This window comes from Ictidomys tridecemlineatus, chromosome 3 (genome assembly GCF_052094955.1).
Source record: "Ictidomys tridecemlineatus isolate mIctTri1 chromosome 3, mIctTri1.hap1, whole genome shotgun sequence".
Lineage (NCBI taxonomy): Eukaryota > Metazoa > Chordata > Mammalia > Rodentia > Sciuridae > Ictidomys > Ictidomys tridecemlineatus.
Window position 1 is genome coordinate 93,008,050 of NC_135479.1, and position 10,193 is coordinate 93,018,242.

Consider the following 10,193-nt stretch of genomic DNA (forward strand, 5'->3'; position numbering starts at 1 on the left):
CTGACTTACGCATGACAATGTTGCCCAAGTTGATTTTCAGGAACTGGAGGTAGCTCAAACTGGTTGAAACCATGACCTTTTTCTTGGGTTTGTACAGTATCATATAGGTGAATTTTTGGTGTCAAAGTACTAAAGCTTCACCCTCAAAACACACAGTTTACTTTCTGAGCATTTGTCCTATGAAGAGACAGGAAATTGGATTACATATGGATGGAACACCAATTCCTTCACTTTAACCCACACCTCAGACCATCCCTGCTTCTTTACCCTGTAAGTACCCCCAATCTCTGTCCTTGGAGAGACAGATTTGAGGTTCTGTCTCTCCTGTCTCCATATGATCAACCAACACAGGAATGAACTCTCTTTTCCAAAAATTGCCATTTCACCATTTTGTATACTTCGTGGCAAGAAAAATGGAGGGGATCACCAATGATGTGTTTTACTTGGAGATTGTGAATCAGTCTCAGGGATCCCACCATCTCTTTTTACTCTGTTGGGCTGCTGCCATTTTGCCACCAGAGTGGAAGTGTCAGTGATGTGTGATTTTGAAGGAGGTGTTGTGTTTCGTTTTCTTTGTTTATTTCATTATCAGCTTTTGCAAAAGAAAAAAAATATTATATATATATATTCAGTCAGGAGACCATGAAGTAAAAAAGAGCAAAAATATTTAGAGGAGACATAGGTAGATTCCTATAAAATTGGGTATTGTCTACACTAGTTCGAGAAGGGAAAGTATGTGAAAGTGACTTATTATTATTATTATCACTGTTGTCTTGATTTTTCTAAATTCAAGACTTCACTCTAGTGGTAATGCATCTGTCTGCCTGGGAACATGTCTGTGAACAGATCAGATATGTTATAGAAGTCACTCAAACAGAAAGAACAAATGCATAATAGGATTATGCATCAAGACAATAGCTTCATAAACCAAGCTATTTTTTTCCCCAAGTTCCTTATCCTCCTTCTTTAACATATCAAAAGCTCAGGACTGAGCTCCTGGAATTTTGGATACAGAAAATTTTCTCTCCAAGTGGCAGGCAAAGAAACCAGGGGCCGTTTTGTAACTAAGCAAAGGAAGGCTTCTGGTTTAGGGTAAGTTAAGAACTTTTTTTTCTACATTGGAAGAATGGGAGGGAAAAGATTAAAAAAAAAAAAAAAAGGGTCAGGCAGTCAGGAATCTGGGTCTTTGGCCTAGAGAGGGAGCACATTTAAATAGGCACCATGACCTGGTGGAGGAAGTATACTGAGAAGACAATCTCAAAGAAATCCCAGTTTATTTAACCTTATGGGGGAAAAAAAAATGTGACCATATTTTCTTTATATCAGTAGTATTTTACATCATATAGGAATGTTGATGTATACTTTTATTCCTGGTAAGAGTTCGTGGATGTGAAAAATGCTAAAACAATGTGTGATTAAAAAATATTTAGATACACTGTCACACAGACACAACTATCTTATATTACTGGTACTTTCTGTAAGTCTCCAAAGAGAAAACCGTAATATCTTTTTTTTTTCCTTAATGCTGACTTAGTAATATTTGCTCCTGAAATGAAAAGTTTATAACGTAAGTGATATTTATAGATCAGCTTTAAAAAATGTGGGGAAAACACAGGTTTTAAAAAAATTAATATTCCATAAGGGATTTTAAAAATGATCTTGTGGGAAACGGCAAGATCCTTTTCTCTTTAAATAAAAAAAGATACGGGGAGAAAAAGCCAATGTCCAACAGTTTATTGCTATTTTCAACTGGTGCCAATTTCAAGCCCAGGCATTTAGCTTATTGCCAAACCCAGGGAGCAGCACACTCAGGGGGAATTCCCGGAGCACCCAGTGAGCATAGCACAGGTGTCTCATGGGTCCTTATTGACAGCTTTCCAAAATGTATAAGGAGAACAGACCAGAGCAGAATTCCAATGCAGTTCAGTGTGCCAAGAAGTATGAAAAGAAAATGAAAACTAAGCCAAAGCATCATTGAGGAGTTTTTTTTTCTTTTTTTTTCAGTTTTTCACTTTATTATCATGTACAATACTGGAAGCATAAAAGGGCATTGTCTACAACTTTGTTTGAACCCCGTCACCCACCCCTTCTTTCTTTTACCTAGTTCTCGTACAATAGGACAAGGGAGCAAGGAACACAGGGGACAGCAATGCAAAGCAGAGGAAGGCTGGAAGAGAATGAAGTGTTAAAGGTTCTGTTTAAAATTCATCGGACATTCACACCCCACTTTCCGAATCAATGATCAGTGTATGTAGTACTTCAATCAAGGAAGTGAGGAAATATATTAATGGGTGTCAGAAAAAGATCACCAGGCCCCACTCCGGAGTCAACTGTCCTGTGAAATGGCAAAATACAACTGTGAAAGATAGCTCTTGGAGACGTGTGGCGTGTGCGTCTCAACATTTTCCACTGTAAACTCCTACATAAAATATGTGGTCTTCTGGGCTGACGCCTCAATTCATAATATGCAGTCATTGTTGTTATTTCGTCTGTGATAGATCTAAAGTTATATATTGATGTTAAATGAAATTCAGGTTCTGATTGTTTTTCATTTAAGTTCAGAGTTGCCTTAGAAATGAAAATGAATAAATGACATTGAAATAAATGGAGTGCATGGAAGAGAAGAGACGTTCAATTAAAAATTGTCCTGGGTTTTACAAACCTTTCCTTCCTGCTACCCTATGTGGGTAGGATCCCCCCACCAAGCTTCCTTGTGACCTTGATCTGTTTAGCTCTCAGGATTTCCCTCCTGCCCACCACAGCACTGGCTTCTCGGTGGGTTCTGAGCCCATCTGAGCCCATGGCTCAGTTTACAACCACAAGACTGGATCACCTGAGGGATCTGGATGGACCATGCTTGCAAAAAGGATCACTACGTTTTTGGCTAGGGGTTTGCTACACCCTTGCTTGGAAGAGGAGAAGAAAAAAAAAACATAAAAAGAAATGGCTAGTTCAAAGTCCAAATTCTTATTTTATGGATGTAAAATGTCCAGGTTGGTACAAGATTACCACAGTTTTCAGCCATATCCTGACAGTGGTTCTTTGTGACACTCAACTTCCAAAGCTGTTGTTCAACAGTGTTGTGCCAACCCCCAGGAGGAAAGGCCAGACTCACAGAAGGTTGTTCATTTACAAGAAAGCAACACTAATGATCTATGCAACTTCCAGAATTTATGTTTTCTCACAGATGCCTTGTAAGTTCAGTAATTTTGGTTACTCTACCCAGATAAGGTAATTACTTTTGATTTTGTAAGGTATACAACAATAATCTCCTATTTTGATGTTTTTCAATAAAGTTTTAGTTATGGGAAAAAGCAAGACTGGGATCCCAACTAGAATAAGATATATTCTATGTTTATATGAATATGTCAGCGTATACCCTACTGTCATGTATATCAAAAAAGAACAAATATAAAAGAAAAAAGGAGTGAAGAGTGGGGTAGGGGGATACTATGGGAAAATCATAAATATAAATAAAATCCAGCTGCCACACTAAGAATCCCGTGGTCTGATGCTTGCATCCAGACTATGTGGTGACCACAAATATAATTTCAGGAGAGCAAAGTGTCAATTTTTGTAATGTATGATCAAAAAAAAAACACAATATGAGTATTTTTTCTTGTTTCGAATTGCTAAATTCTACAAAAACATGCTAATCTAATAAACGGGTTGTACTTGTCTAATCACAAGAAATAAATAAAACTCAAACAATTCCAAGCTATAAGGGAAGGCAGCTATTTTTAACCATAGCAGGGTGAAGTAGAAACATAATGACATCCTGTCACTATTCCCTGCCTTGTTCAAGGAGACTTTTCATTAAGTAAAGCTACAAATTTTCCATCATAAGGAATGTGTTGTTTTTTAGTTTAAAATTGTTTTTAACACAGAAGTAATTTACTACTACATCCTCATTACAAAATTCAAGTAGCACAAATGTATCTACTGTTCTGGCCCTGATGGGATCCCCTCAAACTCCAAACTTGACCTGCTTTTCCAAGAGGTAACCACTGTCAATGTGGTGATCAACATGTAGACCATCTTCTCCTTTGAATAGGTATCTATGTCTCCCTGAATATTGTTTTCTACACAAATAAAATTAGACTACACAAATTCACATGGAATATTCTCAGTGAGATCTACAATAAACATTTGTGAGTCCGCCTTGAGTGTACTCTCCTTTGCTGATTAGAAGCAACCTGATGGTTTGTTGCAGAGCCCACTACTCTTTCCTCCCTGCTACCCTATGTGGGTAGGATCCCCCCCACCAAGCTTCCTTGTGACCTTGATCGGTTTAGCTCTCAGGATTTCCCTCCTGCCCACCACAGCACTGGCTTCTCGGTGGGTTCTGAGCCCATCTGAGCCCATGAATAAGGGGTGGCAAGAATGAGGACTGTGAGAAGCTACAGTAGGTGCTCCATGGTCAAGAGATTAAGTATTTCTGCAGGGTAGATCTGATTTTTGTAACTTCGAAAATAAGTAATGAAGCAGAAATTTCATTCTGTCATTGTCTCGATACGCCTATTCAAAACAGTATCACAGAGCATTAAGATACTACATTTCAGGTTCAGTGTGTTGCCTGGCAGATTTCTAATTTTTTTAATATTTTTAAGCAGGACTGACAGCCCCTTATTCCCAACACACATGCACATATTTTGGCAGGTAGCCTGTGCTGCTACTTCAAAGAGAGAAGGGTATTCAACTCCTTTCATGATGTCTTTCAAGGTAAAAATGGTTGGTGAAGATGACATCTAATAAAAACTTCATTACCTAATTTGAGATGGGTTTAATGAATCAGATTCTTCTCAGTCTTTCATAACCAACATTAAACAGCAAGTTGACACAATTATTAAATGAATATTTCCCAGAAGACATCATGTTTGATTTATTGCAACCTCATGGATTTTTTTCCCCCAGAATGCTGCCCATAGTTTTGGGGGATGACTTTTTGTGAGTCATATTCTCCCTCTACCTTTAATCTGAGAGAGAAGAAAAGAATTTGGTACACAGAGAGGAACAAAATGAACTGCAGGCTCATACAGAATATGACCAAGTGATTTCCAGAAATAGAAAAGCCAACTCTTTCATATCCCCCTGGAAATGATCATGATGGGAGAGGATGGGGTCTTTTTGCTTTTGGAAGAGTGTTGGGCAATGCCACCCCAATACACACTGGCTTTGAAAACTGTAAGTAGTTTCAAATGAATTTTTGTCAGTAGCAGTCAGAGTGCTGATTAATGTAAAGTCCATGATACAAAGACAAGATGTGGCTTTTTATCCTCAAGGAATGTATCATCTAATCACAGATGGAATGGAGGATAGCAGTGCAGGGCTAGGTGTGTGCTAGCAGAAGGGAACCCTAACACATCCAGTCTCCACCAGGGAGTTAATGCCTGAAATTGCATTGTAAGTAGGTCCTGGTATTGTGAGACTGAAGGGTGCCAGGAAGGTTCAGGCGGAGATTAGGGTGTGAAAGTGCATGAGGCTGAGAGAGAGCAGGGAGTTCATGCACATGCAGAAGGTTCCCTCTTTCAAATGTATCTATTGCGTGTCTAGATTCATGGGGATGTCATGCTTGAAATAGATGAAGTTCTTGCCCTCTAGAACCTTACATTGTAATGGTGGAAGACAAATAATAAGTTAGCAAGTCAACATAATAGTCAAGTGCTATAATCAAATAGTCAAATTTGTAAGTGCTATAATCAAAAATAAAGTGAATTAAAGGTGATTTTCCAGTGAGTTAGGAAGGATGGTTTTATACAAGCAGGTCAGGAACAGTCTCTCTAATAACACAGTTCCATGAAAGTTGTAAACTATTTACTATTGCTTGTGTTTTCTTTTCACTTTGGTTCTAGGACACTTGAATTTTAGCTGGTCTCACAGCCACAAGGCTAAGAGGACATTTTTCACCCTCCCTAGCCATTGATATGGCCAATGGGACCTATGTAGGTATGACATGCAGCGCCTCCTTCGTGTTTTCTTCCCTAGTGTCCAGAAGGTGAGCAGGGTGCTGGGAGATGCAGCAGGCATCCTGCACCTCAAGACGGAAGCTGCATTTTGAAGATGCCTGGGCCACGTGATTGCATGTTTGAGTCTCTAATATTATGGGAGAACATAAAAACAGTTTTCAAAGCCAGTGTGTAGGGGCTGGGGATGTGGCTCAAGCGGTAGCGCGCTTGCCTGGCATGCGTGTGGCCTGGGTTCGATCCTCAGCACCACATACAAACAAAGATGTTGTGTCCACCAAAAACTAAAAAATAAGTATTAAAAAATTCTCTCTCTCTCTCTCTCTCTCTCTCTCTCTCTCACTTAAAAAAAAAGCCAGTGTGTATTGAGGTGGCATTGCCTCACACTCTTCCAAAATAACTTTTCCAAAGTTAGTTGGACAACTAACTTTCAGATTCATATGTGAAAGCAAAATAAGTTTTATTAGTAAGTCTTAATCAAGTCACTGCTATTTTGGTCTTTCTTATAGTAACCCATTCTATATTCCAATGAATAGAAGGGACATTTGAGCAGTGCCTGAAGTAAGTGAGCAACCATGAGATTTTAAGGACAAAAACATGCCTGCTAAGTATACAGCATGAGCAATGGCCTCAAGGGGCTTGTGCTTAGATAGTTGCAATTATAGCAAGGAAGCCAGCATAAAAGGAGCAGGTTGAGCAAAAGAGAGGGTGTCAGTTGCTGAAGTGAACGGATTTATAGGGGAATTAATTGCTTAAGGTCTTGAGAGGACTGAATGACACCGAAAGGCATCCAGAACTTTTGCACAATGAATACCATGGTCCAATCTGCATTTACAAAGTAATTCTGCTGCAAGGTGGAGAACACTTAGTGGGTCAAAAATAGAAGCAGTGGGATCTGTCCAGAGGTCATACCAACTGTCCAGCGATTGACACTGCGGCTTAGACAGAATAGAGAGCCGGAGAGGGTGAATTTTTTTTTTTTTTTAAGAATCAATAGGATTTGCTAATGGTTTGTTGTTATTAAGAGAGAAGAAGTGAGAAATGAGCTAAGGGTTTTGTTTGAGGTTTTAGATACATGGAGGTGCCCTTTATGAAGTTTGAAAACCAGGGAGAAGACAGTTTTGGGAGCTTGAAAATGAAGAGCTTGATTTTGGACACAATGCATTTGAGGTGCCCATTCAACAACCTAATAGAGATGAGAATAGGCATTTGGGAGGAAAAAACAGAGAAGTCTGGAATTTGAGAAAGAGATCTGGGCTCCTGAGATACATTTGGAAGCATTAGCATTTAGATAGGATTTAAATGCATGAGGCATATGAAATCTTCAAGAGACTGAGGGTAGATAGAAAAGAACAGAGGTCTGGGGACACACACCTGTCCCACACACTGTCACTTGGTGACAGTGAAGGGCTGGTAAAACAAAAGGCAAGCCCTAAATAATCCTGAGAAGGAACAGCCACATCAGGAGGAGGAGGAGAACCAGGAGAGAGTCAAGTCTATGGAGCCAAAGAAAGGAAGAGTTTTACAAAAGTTGTCAACTGTAGGTACATGGAGTAGGTGATGAATGGAGGAGGGAACTTCGATTATTGGTTTTTAACATGTGGAGAACATTAAAGACCCTGACAGGAGCAAGGTAGATGCCCTGAAAAATGAAAACTGAAATGAAGTGGGTCAGGCAACAACCCGCCTGGGGTGTGAGTTGTGGGGCTTATTTTTGTTCCCAGTAAGCATTAAGAATTATTTTGTATGGCAATTAATAGAGGAATTATTTTATTAAAATTTGATTTTTGTGCTCATGAAAAACGAACCAGTGAGGAAAATGCAAATAATTTGGGAAAAAGAGGAGACAACTCTAGCAGCTAGGCCCCCGATCGACAAGGGAAGAGGACTTTGGCATACTTTTGGTGGAGCTGGCTATATAACAAGAACATCTCCAGTGAAGACAGGAAGGGAGGTGGACCACTGGGTGGAGATGTGCATAGGTTAGCTGTCTTCTGATGGGAGCTGTCTTCTGTTCAGCTAAAAATAAAGCAAATCAAAGAGGACATGAGTGTTAAAATGCATCGAAACTGAGAATTTCATGAAAATAACATAACCAAACGTGAACATGAGGTCCCATGACATTCCACACAACTTGTGAAAGTCATTTGATTTCCTTAGCTGACATCTGAGTTTTTAAAAGTGGATTCTCTGATTCTCTCTCTCTCTCTCTCTCTCTCTCTCTCTCTCTCTCTCTCTCTCTCTCTCTCATACACACACACACACACACACACACACACACACACACACACACACCACTTCCTCATTATGTGCCAATTAATACATGATCCAAAGTCAGATAATCTGATCAGATAATCTGTGTTTATTGATTGTGATGTAGTGTGGAAAGTGATTACATGCTGAGCTTCCATTTCATTTGAAAAGTGGAGATGATATTATATTTACATGTAAAACATGAACACAGATCTATCTACACCAATGACTTGTAGATATCTCCATTTGATTTCTTATAGACATCCCAGAAGATAAAATTGAAATAATTTCTTCTTTAGTTTTTCAATAGACACAATTACATCTACCTCACGATATTTAACATACATCTTTCCTTTAATTCCTTTCCATTTTGAGTTCAGTTGACCAACAAGTCCTGAAAATTCTAACCAGTGAATGTGTCAGTTTACATAATTAATAGTTCTGATATCTTGAGTGTAGATCTTTGTAAACAAAGTAGCTTGAGTGCATATACTTTTCTTAGGATTTTTAAATTTAGTTCTTATTATTTGTTGTTGTTGTATTCTAATTTTTTCTCAATTGTGTTTGTTGTTGTGTTCTAATTTTTTTCTTCTTCCATAAGGTTTTGTTTTATTTTCTTGGACTTAAATAAATTTTCCAACCATTTTGGCATTTCTTGCTTCGCTGTTTTTCCCAAGTTTCAAACCTTTTTCATTAAATATTAATCCACTGAATATGTACCAATATATACTAATGTTTACTAAATGTCAAATATCTTAGGCTTTGTCAGACTTGTAGAGTACTGACCTTCAACTTTGGAAATGTGTTTCTGCATCTGGATTTCTGGCTTGTCCCTGCTTTTGAATAATGAGTCACATAGCCTTATGAGTAATTGGATCGTTGGTGCAATTAGAACTTTTCCCTGTATTATAATTTATAGCATGGCTGAATTGAGCAACGCGTAATGAGTCATTTTACTGAGGCTTTTAAGGAAGTTATTTCTGAAGGTCTGCCTAAAAGGCTAAAATATGTCTGAATTAAAAAGAATGACAGGCTGCAATCAAGACTGTAAAATAAAGGTGCTCAGTAAGCAGCCCTATTACAATCAAAAAGCGAAGGAAACGGATCTCTGTCTTGTGTGCAGAGGCAAAGGAAATGATGAATACCTTAGGTAACTCATTCTGTGCAAAATCAATCTTTCACTGTCAATTTTAAATGAACTAATTTGTTCACAAATCTGCTCAGTCAGTTTGGAAGCATACTCTGTTCCTTCATATTAGCAAATCCTTTAATCTTGACTAGTCCACTGAGTAAGAAATCTAGAAATGTGTTAATATGATTGGACATATGTAGGAGGATAAGAATTGATTCTTTTAATTAGTGTCTGCTCAAGTTAGAGTCCCTTTCTTGGCTGAACTATTGACCTACTAATATATCAAGAGATTATGTTATGACTAACATAGACCCAAAGTTCCGTTTAACTCTTTCTTTATTGGCCAATATTGCAGCAAATTTCCCAGAGACTAAATCGTTTCTTTCTTTAACAAGGAGTGTTGGTTTTAGATTTTATATGGAAAGTAGCAAAGAAACGAATCTCTGAACATTAATTCTTTATACTACAACATATCTACCAATTGTCCATTGATACATGTCTCTCTTACTATTTGAAAAATCTAAATTCATCTACAAGTTTGTCACCTATTAAATGAAAAGATGTCCAACAACCTTTTTCATGAACTTTGCTTTTATATAATTAAAAATAACATGCAAATTTCCTTAAATGATGTTAGAGAATAACACAAGAAGAAATTCTAAGTACTGTATGAATACGTGATTTTTATTATGAGATATGGAAATAAGATACTGTAAGTATTATGACTCTTTTCTGCTATTTTACATATATTGGCAGTTACTGAACAGTGACATGCATTTCCATATAGAAAGGAACAATATAAAGATTCTGTGTAAAATAAATGAGTATAAAACAAAGATACAATT

At 37.9% G+C, this 10,193-nt stretch overlaps 1 pseudogene; it reads left to right on the top strand.

Moving 5' to 3' along the window:
- Positions 1-2,927: 2,927 nt before the first annotated feature.
- LOC101969678 (small ribosomal subunit protein eS27-like pseudogene) lies at positions 2,928-3,203 on the top strand (annotated as a pseudogene).
- The last annotated feature ends 6,990 nt before the right edge of the window (positions 3,204-10,193 follow it).